Source organism: Eulemur rufifrons, chromosome 8 (assembly GCF_041146395.1).
Source record: "Eulemur rufifrons isolate Redbay chromosome 8, OSU_ERuf_1, whole genome shotgun sequence".
NCBI lineage: Eukaryota > Metazoa > Chordata > Mammalia > Primates > Lemuridae > Eulemur > Eulemur rufifrons.
The window spans coordinates 119,921,682-119,942,578 of record NC_090990.1 but is presented as its reverse complement, the minus strand read 5'-3'; positions in this window follow the sequence as shown (position 1 = coordinate 119,942,578).

Genomic DNA, 20,897 nt, shown 5'->3' with positions numbered 1-20,897 from the left:
TCTAGTTTGGACTTGAGGAAAATTTAGTTTTAAGCACCGATCTCAACAAAGATGAACAATCGTAGACCAGTGTCAGAGAGGGTTCTCATTATAGGGAAATTTATAAAGTTTACAAAATAATTATCTACAGTACATTTGTTAATTATGTGATCTTCTTTAGTAAGTTTACAAAACCAACTTTTAAGAAAACTTTTTTGTGCTTAATAATGCAATCACAGCAAGTAATAAAACTTTTATATCGATGCGGACGGGGCTAGAGTTTACAGAGCTCCTCTGTTTGACCTTCATGAAAACACAAAGCAGAGCAAGCACAGAGACTCTGTATTTTTGTATTTAAATCTACTATTCCTAGAAGCAAAAACATGCTCAATAAATGTTGGGTAAATTGATGATAAGTAAAGGAGCTTAGGAGAAGGTGAGAGAATACAGTAAAGCCACATGAGGGGTGAAACAAGAAATAAAGCTTATGTTTTCAAACCTGTGCTTTTCCTCACGTATCACTTTGCCTAGTCTGAATACTAACAGTAATCCATAATTATAATACATAATAGATTTTAAAGTACAATCTTAGAGAACAGTTTAAGCAAATTATATATTGTAGTCTTAAAAAACAGATGTTTTACATAAATACCTTTATGAATATGATATTTAAATTTACCTAAAGGATACAGTTCAACTGAAACTCCCTGTAAGTAGTAAAGCATCCAGTGGGAATAAAACGACAGATACAGACACTAGCTACATTTTTTGATATGCCAAAATCTCATTCTGTTTTACATGAGCCTTCAAGTCTGACAGTAACTCTGCAGCTGAAAAAATGATTTCATTATAGCAAGGCCTCTGTGTACAAAAGCAGTGTGGGCTCAAAAACTAATCTTTTTCAAGTAAAAGAATCATTAAAAATACCACCATATAAGACAATATTTCTACAGGTAAAGAATGCATTTGAAGGAATAGTTTGTTTATATTTTTTGCTCTTATATTTATATTATTTAAAAAAAGAAGATGGTATGTTATTGTTCCAGGGTAAATAATTATAAAGAACTTATGAAAAGTCCATAGGTGGTTTCAGCCAAAATCCCTAGGCAGTGCTTCTTAAATGGTGGTCCAGATACTTCTTACATGGGCATCACAGCAAGACTTGCTAACATGAATATTCCTGGGCCTTACCACAAACCTATTGGTTTAGAATGTCTAGAGATGGGGTGGAGAGATCTGTATTTTAAACAAATAATCCAGGGGATTTTTATATACCCTATATTTGAGACACTGACTTTTAGGACACCGGCTTTCCCTGTCCCCAAGGTGGAATTGTTTTTTTGCTGTGCTAGGACTAGCCATTTAGAGGACAAAATTAATGGGGCCAGAGAGAATCATATAATGTCTATTGAACACGTGTTCTTATATGATACCTCAGAAATCACTGACCAATGTGTTTTAGGTACACAACAATTCATCCTTACTTCTGTTAACTGGGAATGTTTTAGTATTTAATAAGCTATTTTTAGGGAAATTAACCTTAGAAGAGCCAAATTCTTTCTATTTTTAGAAAATCAAAAAAACATTTGAACATATTAGGCATTTTTAAAAAGTGTTTATCTCACTGAATTGTTCATTACTTTTAAGTCTATATCAGAAAAAGCAAGCATATTAGTATTGTTGATTCTAAAACAAAGTAAATCACATTTATTTATATTATAAAATAACTTTGAATGCAATGATATGGACATTGCAAAAGCAATTTAGAAAACAGTATATAATTTTCTAATTTGCATAAAAATATAGTAGAGGATGGATTTTCAAAAACTGTTATTGTTACATGACATGCCCAGGAACATAAAACAAAAGTGCTGAATCCAGGCAGAAGGAATTAGGGAATGCTTCTAGGAGGTAGAGGTCACTTAGCTGAAACCTAAATATTAGTAGCTGATAGCCAGGTGAAAGGGAAAATAGAGGAATCAATACGGTACTTTAGGAACCTACAAGCAATTTAATATGGTTAGTACTTAGAGTGCTTGTGTGTGTCTGTATTTAAGGGAGACTGAATGCATATAAATAAGCAGAAAAGGGCAGGCTATGAGGCCAGTAATGTAATCATGGCCTAGATAATGAAGACCCTTTCAAGCCATGCTCATATACTTGAATTCTAAGTACAACAAGAATTAATTTATAGGTTTTAATTTTTAAAAAATGACATGATCAGATTTGTGTCTTTAAAGAGAAGTGCAAGTGTGATGTAAAAAGTTAGCAGAAGATGATAAGCCAGGAGTTAATGAAACCAGTTAGGAAACTGTTATACTGTACTAGCCAGGTGAGAGGTGATGGTGGCTGAGACTAACACAGTAATAAAGAAAATGAAGAAGGAGAATGGCAGGACTTGATAATTATTTGGATTTGAGGATGAAGAAAAATAAACAGAGTTATGTCTTATTTTCTGGCTTTGGAAACTGAAGAGATGCTAATGTTATTTACAGAGGTGGAGATATAGAAGAAAGAGTCATTTGGTGCATGGAGGAGTGAGGGGAAGGTGAAAAGTTCAGTTTGGGACATTTTAATGTGAGGTGCCTGTGAGATATTCAAGCAGAAATGTCCAGAAAGTATTTGGATATATGTGTCTGGGTTAGAGCTTTGATATGGGGGGCATCATGGTATCAGATGGTTATTGAAACCATGTAAATTGATTCAATCTTCCATGAAAGTACATAGAGGACATAGAGATGGAGAAAGTACATAGAGAAAGTACATAGAGATGGAGAAAGCCCAAGAGACAACTCTGAGATGCCTGAGGCACACTCAGAGGAACCTTTAAAGAAAACAGAGAGAACAACCATAGAGTTAGTAAATAAATGAGACAAGTGGGCTGATGCAAAACAAATGAATTTAAGGAAAAAAATGGTTAAATTGTTAGATACTGCTGTAAGGTGAATAAAAATAAGGAAGTAAAGCATCCATTAGTTTTAGCAACAACTAAGTCATTGGCTTATGTTAATGAAAGCAGTTTTAGTCACATGATAAGTCACAGGGTAAGAACAGAAGATTGTCCTCGGTCAAGGAATGAATAGAAAGTGAGGAAAGAAAGTATTAATTAGACTTTCGAAAAATATGGCTCTGAAGGAGAAGAGAACTATTAGTACATGGCATCAAAGTGTGTATGTATGTGCATGTTTTTTTGTTTTTCTGTTTTGTTTTTTTTTAAATAAGAGGTTGTTCAGCTGCTTTAATCTTCTGGGAATGAACCTAAGCAGAGAGGGAGAGATTTAAAATGTAGACATGAAAAATAAGAGCTAACTTAGAACTTATGTACCTGGCGTGTTGAAATATAATTCAAAAAATTAAAAATTAAGCTTAGGGAAAGGGAGAAGATGGCTGACACAGCTTGCTGGAGAGTCCTGGCTGAAGAGTAGAGGGTTGGACTGAGGAGAGTGGAGAACAATTACAGCTCGATGTGGACCATAGCGAGAGACAGCAGAGAAGGCCGGGGACGCCGCTGAGAGGAGCTGCACAGCTGAGAGACAGGAGGACAGAGGAGAGAGATGGTGGCATGGACCAAATCCAGGGAGGCCTGGAGCCCAGTGAAGAGGTAAGAGAGGCTCCCCTCCCCCACCGGGGTGATGCCAGCCGGCAACAGACCACAGGGCTTTCATCCCCCAGGGAGAGTGCCACGAGGGACCAGAGAACGAGCATTCGTGCATCCGGACACCCAGTTCTCTGCACCTCATCCATTCCTGGCAACTCGGAAAGTAATTTTGGCTCAAGCCAGCTGGTAGCTGTGGCCTCTCCATCCCTATAGCAACTGTGAAGGCCCACTGCATTGAGGGGTCTGTCTCTTGGTGACGGGGGCATGTCCCCGGCCCAGCCTGGGGTACAGCCACAGTTTGTGATCTTTCTGCCCACAGGCAGTTGGCAGGATCCCCCACTGGTGGCTCCAGACAGGTGGGACGAACATGGTGCCCCCTGGTTGTGAGAGCCGGTTGGGGAGACCTAGGGGACAGGCGGCTCCAGGCTTGGGTGGTGAGAGAGCCCTCTGTGACCATATCCAGTGGGAAGGTCTAGAGGGGCACAGAGGAACCGGGGTCTGTGAGCATGCCCCATCCTCCTATCCCTGCTAGAGAACCACCATTTTGGAGAAGACAGGTGCACTCAGACTGAATTTGATTAGTCCCTGATTGCCATGGCAACCAAATTCCTCAGGTGAGCAGGCTGAACCACAACAACGGCCCCTCCCACCACTCACTAGGATAGGGAGTGCAGTGTAATCCAAGAGACCCACAACTGCCATTTCTCCCCTAGTGGGAGAGCGCCCCTGGTGGAGACCGCACACCTTTAATCCCAGCACTTTGGAAGGCCAATGAGAGGATGCCTTGAGGCCAGTAGTTACACCAGCCTTGGCTTTATATAATAGCAAGACCTGTCTTTAAAAAAAAAAAATTTAACCTGGTGTTGTGGCCTGCACCTGTAGTCCCAGCTACTTTGGGGGTTGAGACAGGAGGATCACTTGAGCCCAGAAGTTTGAGGTTACAGTGAGCTATGATCACAGCACTGCACTTCTGCCTGGGTGACAAGAGTGAGACCCCATTTAGAAAATTAAGATTTTATCTTCTTGAGTATAAAGCAGTCTGCCGAAAAAACTTTAAAATGCAAACATTTATCTTAAACACAAAAAAAAATCTTTAAAACAAATAGACACAGATTTATTCAAACAAAAATAATTAATATTTCTAAAAGTTAAAGATAATATTTCTTGTTAGATATATTGTAACTCATGTTTGTTCTGTTTTAACCACCAAAGCATTAACCTTTTCTTCTTCCAACTTTTTAAATTGATTTAGGGAAAATGCTGAAAAAAGACATAGAATACGATGGTAATTTAGAATTGAAATGGTTCGTCATTTAAAAATTTTTTAACATTCACAATATCTAACACAAACAAAATTGCATTCATAACCTAATTTCTAATGGTTTCATAATGTAAATGTTATTATTTTTACCGTGCATGTTGGAGGGTAGTTGATGTGCATGATTGTTGAAGGTGGACACAGATATGATCTGACATGATAAAATTCTAGATTCACACAATGGTTGCCATCGAGGAAATTTTTATAAATAAAGAAGATTTTGTGACAGATTGCTCCACAATTATCTGAATGTGAAAGGAATGTCCAGGAAAAATAATGGTCATTTCTTTTCACTTACGTATGTCTATATTATTAAAATACATGGTATTAACAGCAAAAAAAAAAAAAAAAAATTGAAGCATATTTCCTTCAAATGTTTGAGAACCACAAAAAGATACTTTAACAATTTAAAGCAAAAATATAAATAATAATTTTGCATTCAAAAAATTAAGCTTAAGGAAGTAATTTTTATTATAAAATATGTAACATGAAGCTAAATTCAGAGTGACAGTTTTTATACATTCAATAGGGGGAAAACACCCTTTAGTCAGAATTAATACATGTGCACTACTAGTTGTATCTATCACAGTAGCCCTGAAAAGATGGGAGGGTGGACATAGGTGATTGATTTAGGGAGCTAAAATTAAAAAAAAAATCCCCCCCAGAAAGTTCACACATCCTCCCATAAGTAATATATTTTATTTCCAGAGCAATGATTGATCTAGAGAAATACTAAAGATAACATAACAATTTCTAAACATTTTTAGATTCCTTTCCGCAACCTTCGTGTTACTCATTATAACGACATGTAATCTTAAAGCAAAATATGTGCCTTTAACCTCACTTCGTTCCTCTCTTCCTGATAAAACCTACTTGGCTAATGTCCCATAAAATTTTCCTACTTTCCTTTAGGCTTGTTTATACTGTGGTTTTGCTAATAAATAGTGCATTCACCAACCAACAACACAGAAGCCAATTCAAAAATGTTTGGACTTCTCCTTGAATGTAAAAAAATATGCATATGGTACTTTCCCTATGAGGTGAGCAATAAAAGAAACTTGGCAGACCACTTATTTCTAAAACTCTGATTGTAAATGTGGAAACAGAATTCAATCCACTGTAATCCTTGGAATTTTTATTTGGTTTATTAATTAGTATGCATACATGAACAATTACACTTACTGCCAAGGTGTGTTTATTTGATTATAAAAGGATAAAAACTACAAACATTTTATCATTGTATCAGTGAATAAGAAGAAGTTAGAACATGACCAATTAACATGCATTTTTTTTTTTCCCTGCATAAATCTCAAACTCTGCAACTAGATCTGGAAAACCAAACCAAACCAAAAAAAAAAAAAAAAAAAAATCAAGTAAACACCAACTTAAACAGACTTCCCCAACCTGCTACAGAACACTAAAATAAATAAAAATAATTAAATCTTTTGGAGCTTGGTGTCATATTTTCCAGAGATAATCTCTTTCGGAAGCGATGGGCATGCTGAAACTACCAGAATAATGCCAAAGAGTTAAATTCCTTCTATGTATTTTTTTTTAATTATATAATTTATTTTGTTTTTTCCATTGCTTCTTAAAAAACTCTCTCATAAAATATGAAAACCTGTTTCTTAGCTAAAGACAAGCCTTGGAACTAAAAAGGATATCCTTTTGGTGGTAATTTTCCTCTTTAATAATACTAATTCAGAAGGTAAAATAGAAGAGCTATAATTCTATCTTTGGGTAGAATTGGTCTTTATTCATAAATTACTGCTGTATGTAAAGGTTTGGTCAAACTACTAGAAACTCAGCTTAAGGTGGGCAGGAATTGTCGTTTGCTGGGTCCACTGTTTTATTGCAAGAGTACAATAGAGGGGTTGGCAAAGAGTGGAAGGCAATAAAACTTGTTTAAATGAATGACTTCACTTGATTAATCTTCATTAAAGCAACGGTAGCCTTGGATTTAATTTTAAGCATTGAAAAACTTAAAGATGAGGGAAAATAAACTTTAAAAAGGCACAAAATTAGTAAATGGGAGTTTAATACTCGGACCCAGGTCTCTTAAAACTAACTTGTGATCTTTGACTTTGTAAAATAGGCACTTTAGCTAAGATAGCATGATCTATATACATTATCTTATTTAACCCTGATAATACTCTGTGAGGTGAGGCTTATTATTCCTTCAAAAGGTGATAAAATTAATGCCCAGAGATGACAAACCTCAGTGAATGGTCAACTTGGGAATCAAACCTGGGTCTATCAAACTCCAAAAGCCAGAATTCAGCATATGTTTGAATAATGTGACCATTTGATTTCAAGCTGAAAATATCTTGTTATAGGAGGCAACCGCCCTATTTACCTTTTATCTTTCTAATTTGACAAACCATATTACACTGCCCAATGCTTAGTTCTAATCCATCTGGTCTTGCTTGTGAATGAGTTTAGTTTTGTGTTGAAGGCTCTGAAGTTCTGGTGATATGATAAAAAGAAAGATATCAACTTTTCTTTTATAACTTTTAATCCTCTAGGGTCTTTCTTATCTTTCTTATCTTTTTTTCCTGGATTATGAAGATAGTATTGAAGAAGCCTAAAAACAGACATTTTTTTGTTTATTGCTATAAGAATCGTGTGACTGACTTCCCAGCTGTTAGCTCCTGACCTCTTAAATTTTTATGTTTTTTCAGCTTTATTTTCTCCCAGGAGGAAGCAACATGAGGCAGAAAAGAGACTTTTAAAAGGAGCTTGTCACAGAACATATCAACTGATTTTAGCAGAAGCCAAAAAACGTTCCTTGTCCACTCCAAGGAACGTATATCATTGTGGGGGTATGTTAGGTAGAGGGACCTCTGGCTCTCCTAGGGACAAAAGCAGGCACCCTGCCTTGGTGCTACCTCCAGCAATTGTCGCACCTGGAGAAGAAGGACAAGGGTGGGGACCCCATGGAGGAATGCCTTGCCAATCTACAAAAGAATGCAAGGGATTCCCTAGCCTGTGGGCCAGACAGCCCAGGCACAATAGGATCTAGAAAATGACCTAGAGTAACCTAAGGCTAATCATCCTATCATTAGCTGTCCATCAAAGTGCTCAGTGGTGACCTCGGAACCACGAGGAGGGCCCCAATCCAGACAACATAAAACAGGACCCTAGACCATAAATCCAGCCTCTTGTTACGACAGGGGGCCTGCCTGTTCATCATCTGTGGCGAATGTATCTTGCTCTTGCTCTCTAAACCTGTCTTGCTCTTCCTCAATAAACTTTGTTTCATGCTTACCTTGCTTTCTGTGTGTCTGGTCATTCTTTAGCCAAGAACCAAGAACCTACCTGACAGGTAGACTTAAAAGGTGGCTGCACTCTACTGTCCCCTTCTCTGATGGAAGGCCCTGGCAAAGCAATCGCTGGAATTTGGAGAGCTTGTCGGCACTCTATCTTACCACACTTGCACTTACCCCTACTTTCTGAAGGATTACAGCCTTACAATAGAGACTGGAGAGCTTTACCAAAAATAGAAGTAAAAATAGGCAACCTGACCAATTTAGTCTGTTGAACTTAATGTTGATTTGTTAAACTTATAGGATTAATTATATCATTAAAGGAAGGAAAATAATGTATTTCAACCTGTGGTAGATAAGAGAAAATAATATTTTTCCTCTCTCCTTGCTAAAATGGTTTGTAAATTTGATCATATTTATGACTGCTGAGAAGTTTCGTAGCCTTGTGTCTAAAAAGAGTTTTGGGAGTTTTTTGTGACTTGGAAATATGCTTTTTGGGTTTTTGGATTATTAGGGAGAGGTAGAATTCTGGGGATGTTTATGAGTTTCGGGTACTGCTTGCCAAAGCAGTTTAATGTTGCCTTCTTTAGAGAAGATCCAATTTGTTTTATAGGTTAACTTGAATTTTTCCTACAGTCTATGTCCTGGTAACCTTTACAGAAAGAATTTGGAAAGATAATACAGAAAGTAAAGAAACTTCAATAATCCTATTAATTTAGTACTCTGAATTAGTTATGGAGTATCCATAGGATAAACTACCTAAAAAGTAAGTTCTTAAAAGTTTCCTTATTTAATTATTATTTCAAGACCAAAATGGTTCGGCATAAATGCTTTCCCCTCCATGCCCAAAGCCCTATAAAATGCTAATAAATCTATATTGAAACAACCATCATTGGGGATTATTTCTCTCATTTTACTATTGTTTCTCAAAGCATAGCCAGTAGAAGGCTACATGGGAGCCCTCCCTCCTCCTTGAGACCTGGAGAGGCATTCACTGAGCTGAGAAAAGAAAGGAGTGTTGGATTATACATTTAGAGTAAGGAAAGTGGTGTTTACAAAACAAATGAAACAATCCCTTTCCGTATTTCAAGTATATCAGTAGGCTGGTTGCAACATTTGCCCCCAGTATAGCCTTGAGAATTTATTTTTAAATAAAGGGGAGATTTTTCTTACTCTAGGTAGGGGCAGGGTGGTGGTGGTGGGGAGGTTTAAGGAGGATATAGTTTTGAGGTAATTCTGGACTACCACAAAAGGAGCAGAAAGAAAGAAATGGGTAGGAGAGGTCTAACAACACTCTCCTTACTTTCACAGTAAATGAAGTCCTGAGCCACTGTGGTCCCTCTTTCTGGTCTAGAAAGAAAAGCTTGCATACTGACAAGATTCATGCACTTATAAGGAGCCCAGAGCTCAGCCTCCTCATTCAGTGTGTGTGTGTGTGAGTGTGTGTGTTCAGAGAAGGGCATGTATTTGTAACTTAATACAAAAGCGTTTATTAAGTGTCTACTATACCAGTGTTCTAGACATTAGAAGTATGTCAGTGGATAACGCAAAGTTCTGCCCTCATAGGCCTTACATTTTACATCCTAGTAGAGAAATTGCATTGAACAAACACATCCAATTGATATACTACATATTGCCAAGTGAGAGAAAGAAAAATAAAACTAAAGCGAGCACCTATGGATGAAACAGTGCTGTAGTGATAGATTTATAGTGAGGTCAGGAATGGCCTCTTGAAGAGGTGATATTGAACAGAAATGTAAAAGAATTGAAGGGGAGAGACTTGCAGAGGAAGAATATTCTAGTCAAAGGAAACTGCTACTGCAAAAGCTCTGAAGCTAGAATGGGATCAGCAGGTACAAGGATCAGCAAGAAGGCCAGTGTGCAAGAGGCGTGTGACATGTGCAACTACACAGGAAACCCACAAAAACTTCCTATTAGGACAAACATCATTCCTTGGGTATAAATCTGAATAATCAACCAAGGATCAGGAGACCCTTGACAAAACTAAAATTTTGAAATAGAAAGGCCAGGATGGAGGACATCCAGACCCTGATGGAAAAGAGGATAATATTAGGATGAATTTTTAAAGTTTCCCATTTTAATTGAGATGCCATTACAGTCATAAAACACGAATAGGCAAGTATTAAAAAAAAGGAGCAAGATGGAGATGTTAAAAATGCAACTGTTAAAATAGTGCTTTTTACTTTAATAAATATAATTGTAATATCTTTTTTTAATGAGATAGGACTAGTCAGGGATTCCCAGAAGCTAATAATTGTGGGCTGATCTGAGTAAAAAAAAGCCTAGGGCATAGGTTTCAAAGGAACATCAGAGTATCGGGCATTGTTTTTTTCTTCCATGTTGAGCTGATCTCATACACTCACTCAATTAGGAACATGATTAGGAACTAGTTTTCCATATTTAAAACCGAGTCAAGCTCTTAGTTTTATTCCAGTGAAATAAAATACTGTGTTTGAAAACAAAAGTGACGGTGTTAAAAAGTAAGTATTCAAACTCTCTTTGAGGATTGAATAGATTTTAACAAAGTTACCAGAAGCAAGCATCTCCTTTTTATCTGAAAACCAATGACCACTCTGGGAGGAACAAAAGCAGCTAGAGCAAATAATTAATATTGTAAAAATTAATATTTCTTATCAAAATTATTCTTGAAGTCTATTCTCAGACTTGTCTTGCTCTTGGCTACCTTTGACTTCCTTTACTTTTTACTTTTTCTCTGATTAGCCTTATTTTACCCCAACTTCAAAAATTGGGCCAAATTTTATGTCTCATATATAAAGCTTTCCCAGGCCAATTTTTAAAAAAATTTAATCCAAGATCTGTGATCGAGGTCATGAATTTGTCCATTTTGTAATATGCTATTGAGTTAGGACTTACATGTGGGGTGGGCAAGAACTACGTATTGGCCACAAATGATTGACCACAATATATTTCTTTAGAAATGTATTTCTTTGGAGTAAACATTATTTCCTTCTGTCAGGTGAAGTAAAATGCAAATGCCACCAGGTAAGATAATATATGAAATCTTTCACAGCTTCCTGTCACTGTCTAATCAGATTACCTTCCTCAGTAACAGTAAGAGCAATTGAAGTACCCACATAATTCTAAGGTATTTGTTAGCCTGCAAATGTTTAGGCATGAGGAATAGAAAGAAAAAACTTTGAACTAGCGGCTCAAGTACAGAAAGGGAATTTAGGTATATATATGACAGACCACCTACATCAACATTTTTCAAGCCCCAATCTTAGATAGTTTCTTACACTAAAATTACAATGTCTATAATTTTATCTTCTCTTTGTCTTTTTTGCTGAACAAAATTGCAAATTTCTTTAAGGAAAAAACTACTGTGAGCTAAATGTTGTTTCTACTCTAATATTTAGGCACAGAAGAATTCAGAATATATGCTTGCTTTAAAAACTGTTTTGCTTATTTTTACTTTTTAAAATGTGATAAATAAAATATTACAAGCAATAGACATAATTACTTATCATCAGTATTGCTCTGAATTTTATAATAAGTTACCGTTACTATGTGTCTTAGTCCACAGCGGCTGCCATAACAAAAGACCACAGACTGGGTAGCTTAAGCAGATTTTTCTCTTAAGAGAAAATATACTTAGCCCAAAAGGTGAAAGATCCCTATAAAGAGAAGTATAAAATACTCAGGAAAGAAATTTCTGATGATACAAACAAATGGAAAAATATATCATGTTCATAGATCAGTAGAATCAACATTGTTAAAATGTCCATACTTCCCAAAGTGATTTACAGACCCAGTGCAATACCCATCAAAATGCCAACATTATATTTCACAAATTTAGAAAAAATAATTCTGTGCTTCATTTGTAGCCAGAAAAGAGCCAGAAGAGTGAAAGCAGTCTTAAGCAAAAAGAACAAATGTGGAGGTATCACATTACCAGACTTCAAACTATACTACAAAGCTATAGTAACCAAAATAGTATGGTATTGGCACAAAAATAAAGACATAGACCAATGGAACAGAACAGAAACCCAGACAGAAAACCATTTACCTATAGCCAACCGCTCTTAGACAAAGCAGACAACAATATACACTGTGGAAAAGAATCCCTATTCAATAAATAGTGTTGGGAAAACTGGAAAGCCACATGCAGAAGCATGAAACAGAATCCATATTTTTCACCCCTCACTAAAATTAATTCCAAATGGATAAAGGACTTAAATGTAAGGCATGAAACCATAAGAACTCTCAAAGAAGACTCTCTTCTAGATATTGGCATAGGCAAAGAATTTATGAAGAAGAACAAAATGGCAATTGCAGCAACAACAAAAATAAATAAATGAGTCTTGATTAAATTAAAAAGCTTCTGCACAGCCAAGGAAATAATCAATGGAGCAAATAGACAACTTACAGAATGGGAGAAAATATTTGTAAACTATGTATCTGATAAATGGCTAATAACCAGAATTTACAAAGAACTCAAGTCAATCAGCAAGAAAAAATCAAACAATGCCATTAACCAGTGGGCAAAAGGCATGAACAGAAGCTTTTCAAAAGAAGATAGACAAATGGCCAATAAACATATGAAAAAATGCTCAACATCACTAATCATCAGGGATATGGAAATTAAAACCACAATAAAATATCACCTTATCCCAGTTAAAATGGCTTTTATTGAAAAGTCCAAAAACAGCAGATGCTAGTATGGATGCAGAGAGAAAGGAACACTTATACACTGTTGGTGAGACTGCAAATTAGTACAACGTCTATGAAAGACAGTATGACGATACCTCAAAGAACTAAAAGTAGACCTACCATTCACTCCAGCAATCCTGCTACTGGGTATTTACAAAAAGGAAAAGAAGTCATTTTATCAAAAATACACCTGGACTCAAATGTTTATTGGAGCCGAATTCACATCTGTAAAGATGTGGAATCAAGTCAAGCGCCCATCAATTCATGAATGAATTAACAAAGTGTGGTATATGTATACCATGGAATACCACTTGGCCATGAAGAAGGATAACTTAATGCCTTTTGCAACAATATGGATGGAACTGGAGACCATTATCTTAAGTGAAGTATCCAAAGCATGGAAGAACAAACAGCACATGTACTCACTATTACATTGGAACTAACCAATGAACATACATGTGCATAGAGGGAAGTATAACTCAATGGAAATCAATCAGGGATAGTGGGGAGGAGGGTGAAATCCTACCTAATGTGTACAATGAGCACTATCTGGGTAATAGGCACATTTATAACTCTGACCCAAGCATTACAAAAACAATCCATGTAACCAAAAACGTTTGTACCCCCATAATACTTTGAAATAAAAAAAATATATAAATACAGAGAGAAGAGAAAAAAGATAGAAGTGGTAGGAAAGGCATTTACAATGTATAAGTACTAGTGCTTCATTGAAACAAAATCAAATACTTTTCAAATATTCAACTAATTAATTAATTTGAATAGTGTTCTCAGAACATAAAAACATAGATAAGAATTTTAATTCCTTACAATAATGTACTCTGCCATTCTGACATTAGTTCCTTATACTCAAAATGTTCAAAATATTTTCACTTTCTCTCATTTTATTCTCATTGCTTTTGTAGATTTGGTATTATCCCAACAGGAACATCTTCCAACTGAACAAATAGAATTCTTCTTAATTTGTTGGAGCACTGAGATGTACACTGAAAATAATTTGAAAATAATTCATAGTTTTGGCTCAAACACTAAATAAGATTTTTTTTGAACACTTGCCAATTCCTCTGTACCTGGTTAGTCACTTTTTGAAAGATGTAGTGATTCATTAATGGCTTCCTATTGCTCTTGGAATACATAAATCAGAGAAAGATTAATTTAATTCTTAATTTTTTTAGCATACATAGAAATTAAGCCATGGGTGCGGTCGTTATAATTCTTGCACTCTATATCATTTTGGGATGGGAAATCACTTAAATATGTAATCCCTAGTATCTCCTATTTCAATTTTCAGCCTCAAAAACAGTTCTATTCTGTAATATTTAATCATTGACATAGCTTAAAAAACAGGTCTAGTTAAATAAAAAATAAAAATATTTGCCAGAAATACATCTGGAAACAATGTTAAAGGCATGGATTTCTATGTGCAGAATCTTATAGGAGAGGTGTATTTCCAAATGAAAAAACATACCTTCACTCTATTGCTGTTCCATTTAAGAATCAATTCTAATTTTTCAATGTTTAGCAACAGTTTAATATCAATTGTAACTTTGAGAGAGGCAAGCACTGCCATTGTATACTCAAGTTAATTACAGTGATGGATCTTGGATTTCATTTCTTGGTACCATCCAGTTAAAAAAGAGCTAAATGCAGAATGTCAGTTTATGGAAATCATGTACATAACAGACTGAGGTTTCTTGGTATGTCCCTACTGTAGCCAGTTGAAATGCTTCCATTCCTCCCTTGAGTGTAACAAGAGAACACTTTTTGGGCTTTGAGGCTTCAAATGAAAACCTCTTCAGTTGTCTCTTTAAAAACAACTATCAAATATCTCTTTGGTATGTTCCATTTTTTCTTTTCTACTCAGAATTTTTCCCTTTCTTACATCTTTTTTATTTAGTTTGGCATTCAGCCCAATATCTGTCTCCTCAGCTGGTACCAATTTGATTCCTGGGTTCTCCAGAACATTCTGTGCTTCAGTAAGCCAGCTGGCCACAAGTCTGATTTTTGACAGCTTACTGACCTTATCGGCTGCTGCCTGTCTCATTCCAAGCATGTGGGCTCTCCCTTACCTGGGCATTTACATATTGAGGATAATCTATTATTTTCTGGGGGGCATTCTCTTCTGATTAAAGAGAGAAATCCCTGATAATTTCAATCAATGATGATCTAAATAAAACATACCGTTCTTTTCTGGTTGCTGAAGGAAATAAAAATAATAAATAAAGAGTTGGAAAGGGAACTGAATAAAACCCATGAACTCCATCTATCAATTAAACTTTATGTTCATCCACCTGTGCAACCTTGCCTCCTACCAGAAAGGAAGAGGTCTCCTTCCTCCAAGCAAAGGCCTCTGCTAATCAATCAACTCTATACTCTCTTGCTTATGACTTTAACATTTTTCTCTCCATTGTAATTTCCCCTGTAATGTTAGTATTTATTCTTTCCAATAATAATTATTGTTAACTTAATATTGTCAAGTCACCACCAATTAAAAAAAAAGAAAAACATTTCCTTGATGCCACATCTTCCTCTAAATAATAGCTAATCTTTCCTCTTCTTCAAAGTGCAGATTTTTAAAAGATTTGCTTAAAACTTGCTCTCCTGAGTTAGCTTCAAGTCACCTCTCAACCCTCAGGTTGGAATGCTTTTAGCTGCAAATAATGAAAAAAGAGAAAAGTTAATCAAAAATTAAGTGTTTTTATTACCTCATCTAAAGTAAGACTATAGTTGGGTGGTTCCAGAATTGGTTCATCTGGTGGCTTAGTAATATCAGGACTCTAGTTCCACCTCTCTGTGATTCTCCTTGCTTTTGCCTCATAGTCATCAGAAGCTTTCTGTAGTTACAAGCATCAGGTCCCTATAAATCAGTGTTCAAAGAGGGAAGGAGGAGTAAGACATTTCCATAGGAAACCTTCTTTTTTCAAGGAAGAAAATCATTTCCAGAGGGCCCAGCACATTTACCATTACATTTAATTGGTAAAAACTTAGCTACATAGTCTACCCTACACCAATCATCAAAAAGGAAAATAACCCTAATCTTATCTTTTTAGTAATACTAATTGCTTACCTGATTCATATTTTGGCCTAAATGTCCCCAGAGGCCTTCAAATTTAACATATGCAAAAACTAAACTCATTCTCTTACACCTGGATCTCTCTATATGTTCCCTGTCTCAATAAGTGACACCTATATATATTCATTTCCCGAGATAAAATTTGTACCTCACTGCCCACATTCAATCCAGACAGAAAATTGTAAAGATTCTATGATCTTACTAGTTTTTCAGTTTGTTCATTTCTTTTCATTCCTATGCCATTACTTTGGTATGGGCAAGTATTAGCTCTTGGTTGGATTACTACCCCTTGCTAAATTAATCTCCTGTTTTTCATCTTGCCCTTTATTATACATTTTCCATTTTCCCAGAGGATTCTTTTAAAAATCAAAGTGGATCTTATCATATACACACCTGCATGAACTCACTCAATGGCACCTTAAAAATCAAGTACAAACCTTAGCAGCTATATGCGGCTTTTCATAACTGGGCCACTGGCAATATCTCCAGCCTCATTCTTCTCCAAATTTGACTCCAGTTACACTAAATTATCTGCAATTTTCAAATGCCCGATGTTCTCCCTCGCAACTACAAATTTTTGCTGCTTTCTTGAGAATGATTTCTCCAATTCCCACCTCAACTCCACTAGACATGGCTAACTCCTCCTTCAAGGTTCAGTTTGGAAAACTTTCCAAACTCTCCCTACCTCTTCCCAATCTAGTTGATGTGTCCATTCTCTGTGCTCTCACCACAATATTTTGTATTATCATTATTTACTTTGTCCTTTTTGCTTCTTGACTGTACGCTTCTAGAGGTAAGAGCTGTGTATTTTCTGAACCAAGATGCAGCCTAAAGCCTAAAGGGTACTCAGTAATACCGTTTGAAGACATTGTGCATTATAAATGTTTTAATGCACAATTGAAATATATTGTCCAATACATGGTGAGTGCGATGTGCACTGTCTAGGGAATGGACACACTTGAAGCTCAGACTCGGGGGGATGGGGAGGCATGGGCAATATATATAACCTGAACTTTTGTACCCCCATAATGAGCTGAAATAAAAAAAAGAAAAGAATTTTTTTTCTACAAATATTGATTTTGGGTAAACATGAAAACAGAAAACTTAAATTGTGTTTAATTAATAAATAAAATGAAAATAAAATCAAGACTTTTAGGAAAGTCTGGAATATGTAAATAACATAGCTATACTACAACAAATTATATTGGAATTAATTCTGCCATATTTCTATTATTTTTTCATTCTAAAATTAAATTTAACCCTCTATATTCAATTAATTTTAGCTTTACTTCACTTTTTTTCCTTTTATCATTACTTCCACTTTTTGCTTTTATGTCTCCATCCTACTCTCATTTAGTAAATATTTTCATCAAAATTTATAATTCTGCTTAGTGTAGTTATTTAGGACTTGACTCAAGGCTGAGGACCACTGTAAGTCTTCCAACAGACTGGAAAAGTAGTACAAGGAAAATAGTAAAAGAAAAAGTAGTACAGTATTAAAGAACCCTAGAAAGACAAATGGTAACACTCTACATCATGGCTAAATTCTACCAGTATAATTCTGGGATTAAGGACATCTTTTATATATAAATGTATTGACTAGTTTAAGTAGGCATTCACATTGAACACAGAATTACTTTATCTGAATAGATTTATTTTCCAAATATGATTCTATTTTGCTGGTTCCAAGAGAAGAGGATTTTCATTAATTAGTTAATTCATAGGTAGATATAATCAACAGTCATAAATTAATAGCCTGCTATGAACTGAGCTGTATGTTAAGCATTGAGGTGAAAGATAATCTAGCTAGGAGACAAAAGAATAAAAACAAATATTTACAATGTAATATAATAGTGATACTAGCTTTGGAATCCCATGGTCATATGAATATATGTATAGAAAATTTTAGCATCATTAATAATCCATTATGAGTCTATTCTGTTTTAAAAATGTATAATATTTACCATCAGTACTATTTATTGAAATAACGCATGACACAAGTTTAATGTTCACTAAATAAATTATTACAATTTTAATTATCCTAAATTTTCTTTCCTCAAGCTTTGAACTCCCTATGTTAACAATATTTGTTGCCACATCAAATATAAACTGTGTACGAGGCACTGTGCTAGATCCTTCATTTGTATGGTCTAATTTAATCCTTATCACCATCCTGGAAGAAAATTATCATAATTTCTATATCACATATAAGAAACCAAGTGTCTGTGAGACTAAATTTAACAGCTAAGGACACTTCAAACTACAAGTATCAGAAGCCTCAACTGAAAATGAATAAAACTAAAAACCTCTTCTAGTTTGTCTTCAGTCTGGCTTCACTGGGCAACATAATACTGCATCAGCTCTAGAATTTACATCTTCTCTTTTTAAGCTCAGTGGGTAATTTGAAAGCCTGGGTAGACAAAGCCCTGTATCATCTCCTTTCTGGCCACAATTTTGCAGAGCAATTGTCCCCCTGTGCTGAAGGAAGTACATCACACGAGGTCCTTGATTATTACCTGCCACCTTGCCTCTGATTGTTAGTTTGGGTAGCATTTCCACTATGTGAGACCTCAGATTTCCACTTTCTCAAGCATTATAAATAGCAGCCCTTGACGAACATTGACCTCTTTAAAAAAATTATATTTTCTTTTCTTCCTGCTTCCAGAAAGGCCAGTTTCAACTAAGCTTTTCTGTTTCTTATAGGTCCTTCATAAGTGAAAAATGTAGACAATACACTTTAACATTCTAAATTTTTCCCACTAAATTCTTTATCCTGCAACCTCATTAAGCTCATTGTCTAAATTCCATGATCTAATAGGCAACATTCTCATTAGCTGTTTGGCTACCACGAATAAGACTTGCTAGTCTCCCCGTCCAGGACACAGGGCACTTAACCACATTGTACACTAGTTCTACTCATCCAATGTCAGAATTTTAAAAACTGCTACTTCTAATATTTCCCACATTCTGATATCAAAATCTGATTCAGTGTTATTTAGTTCAAGTACTGAGTATAAAAACCAACCCCAAATGGCTTAAGCAGAAAGAAATTCCCTGGTTTATATTAATATAAATGATAATACTAGAAATAGGGCCTCCCTCTGGCATAGGTGAACATTAGGCAGAATGTCATTAGGACTCACTTTCACACCTTCTTCCAGCCACGCCTTCTCTGAGTGAACTTCAGCCTCGGACCATAGGTAGCAAGGAGGTAGCTGCTGCAGCACCAAGCCTAACACCTCTCGGGTAAAGCCTGGTGATGGGGCACCACTCTGCTCTCATGTTTCTGAGAGAGGCCTCTTTGCCTATTGCTTGCACTGATGATGTCTAAATTATGCCCACGCCTGAGCCAAGCGCTGGGATCTGAAGCGACGCGATGCACCAGTTAACTTTGGACAAGTTCTCTTACTCCAGCTCTGAGCTAGGGATGCACAAAACTGTACAAACATGTACAGTTTTCAGGGTATCTTCAAGATCTTCAAAATGGCAAAGGATATATTTTATTGTGTTGAAATCCAAGTGTGTGGGATGAGAGTGGGGGAGAGAAAAACACCAAAGTAAAGTTGGGGGTTGTTCAGTCCATTCGGGCGACTATAACAAAATGCCATAGCTTGAGTAGCTTACAAAGAAGAGGAATTTATTTCTTACAGTTCTAGAAGCTGCGAAGTCCAAGATCAAGGTGCCAGCGGATTTGGTGTCTGGTGAGGGTCAGTTCTGTCACAGATGGCACCTTCTTGCTGCATCTTCACGTGGTAAAAGAGACAGACAAGCTTCCTTGGCATCTTTGATAAAGCCATTAATCCCCTTCGTGAGGGATCTGCCCTCATGACCTAGTCACCCCCCCAAGGCCCCGTCTTTTAATATTATCCCATTGGGGATTAGGTTTCAACACAGGAATTTTGGAAACATTCAGACTATAGCAGGGGCTTTGAATAGAAAAGGGAGAAAATAAGATGGAAGACTAATTAAAAGGCAGCCACTAAACTAACATTGGATAGCTGGTATGTAACTAGAATAGAATTTAAACTTACATAAGTTTTTAAGTATACACCATACTGTATATCTAAATATAATATTAAAAGGTTTTTATAATTAATCATTATCTAATTCCCTGTATTGTTTATATTTTGTAGACGTTCCCTTTTCCAGAAAAATCTCTTAAAACCTATTTCAAATGCATTATATTATTTTACATGTGATTTTTATCACTGACACTGTTGTGTGGTTATTAACAACGATAAAAGAAAATGTGTTTTCAGTTCATTCCTGTACCTATCAACTTCAAGAAATATAAGGCTTTCGTACTTGTTAACATATTCCAATCTAAAAGAGACAATTGAAAGAGAAAGTGAATCTGTCATGCTCACACAATTTCAGAGGAATAAAATTTACTGAAATAGAAAAACATCTTGATCTTGGCGTAAAGTTCCCTAATGGGACAAAAGAGGTGGGTAATAAAAAGAATTCTTGAAGGTAGAACTGGTGGCATATAAGAAACTTAGATTGGGTTCCAAGGTTGGGTGCTGGGCATTGTTAAAATTTGAAAAGTGTAAACAATGTACCTATTTTTATCAATTACACTTAAGACTTCCTTTGAGAAAAAAAAAAAAAGGCCTTTGATTTCCTTATTAGGATGAGAAAATCTTTTTTTTTTTTCAAGAGAGAGGGTCTCACTTTGTCACCCAGGCTGAGTGCAGTGGTGCCATCATAGCTCACTGTAACCCTGAACTCCTAGGTTCAAGTTATTCTTCTGCCTCAGCCTCCAGAGTAGCTGGGACTACAGGTAAATGCCACCATGCCCAGCTGAGACAATATCTTGAAATTAAAGTAAACCTGAAATGATTTTGGATACAACCATTGCTAATATAGAGAGTTTTAGAAAAGTTGGAAGCTCTGAAAGTTGGTAAAGCATTTTGAATCTGTTTAAGCTCTATAAAAAAGCTCCTTGATTCA